The following is a 1,251-nucleotide window of genomic DNA, read 5'->3' on the forward strand; positions in this document are numbered from 1 at the left end:
TACAGTGGCCTGGTGTCAGCAGGGACCCCATCACGCTCCCCGTGGGAAAACCTTTTTGGGGAGCAGCCACCACCGCAAGAGGACCCCCCTCCCGCCCCAGCTGCAGCTTTTGGGACAGAGGAACAGCAAGGGGACACCAGAGAGGGACACCAGCTGCAGAGGCCGAGTAGAGGACCCCCAGCGAAGCCAAGCACAGCAAGACCCCAACCCTGGGGTGGGTGGTTCCCCCCCCCCAGCCTGGGGTGGGGGGGACGGAGGGAGCAGGGTGGCACGGTGCCCGACTGCAGGAAGGGGGGACGGTTCTCTGCTGCAGGGTGTCCCCAAGGGATGCTGCGGGGACGTCTCACGGAGGAAACCCAGGCTCTGACATTTAAGAGCAGAGCCCTGCGATGACCCAGCAGACAGCAGAGCCGAGCGGTTTCCTCCCCCCCTGCAAGATTTTCCCTCCTGGCCCCCAAAACACCCGAGGTTTGGGCCATGCTGTCCTCAGCAAAGCCCCCCAGCAGGTCCCCTAACATGGTCGGTGTCCCCCTGTCCCCTCAGGACAAGGAAAAAGCTGAGCCCATCGACCACTGCCCTCCGTGACTGGCACGGAGCAGCCAAGCCCCATTCTGGTCAGAAATAATATCCGACGCTGCCCATCGCCTGCGTGGGGCTGTCCCCCGCTCCGGAACACCCCGCGTGGGAAGGACGGAGCTGGGTGCTCCTGCCTCACCGGGCCATCGGTCCTGAAACCAGTGGCATCTCCTTACCTGCCCATACTCCCTGTCGATGGTGGCCCTCTGCTTGCTGTAGGACCTGCGGGGAGAGGGCACGCGATGCAGGTGAGGACCCACGCAGCGGGGGCCAGGGATGGGCCACCCCTGGCGTCACCCCTCTGCCGCCACCCCGCACCGGGATGTCCCCATCTGGCCACCCCGATGGGTGATGGAGCCCATGACCTCGGCGCGGCAGGCTCAAGGTGAGCCGTGCCTGGCGGGCTGGCCCTCACCCCACGCGTGGGATGAGCTGGCCGGGCTCTGCTGGGGGGGTGGGTGGGGGTGGCAGGGGACAGGGGGACACGCGTGGGGACCCTACCTGATGTCCTCCAGCAGCTCGGCGTCTCGCTGCTGCTTGCTCTGCAGGCCCGAGAGCTGCTCGAGGAGGTGGACCCGCACCTCCTGGGTGAGCTTCACCTGCGGGACGGCACCGCTCAGCGCCCCGGGACCGCCGTGGCCCGAGATGGGATGCAGGGGACATCCGTAGCCCCCC

The sequence above is a fragment of the Charadrius vociferus genome, unplaced genomic scaffold (assembly GCF_000708025.1).
Source record: "Charadrius vociferus isolate BGI_N301 unplaced genomic scaffold, ASM70802v2 scaffold822, whole genome shotgun sequence".
NCBI classification, from domain to species: Eukaryota; Metazoa; Chordata; class Aves; order Charadriiformes; family Charadriidae; genus Charadrius; species Charadrius vociferus.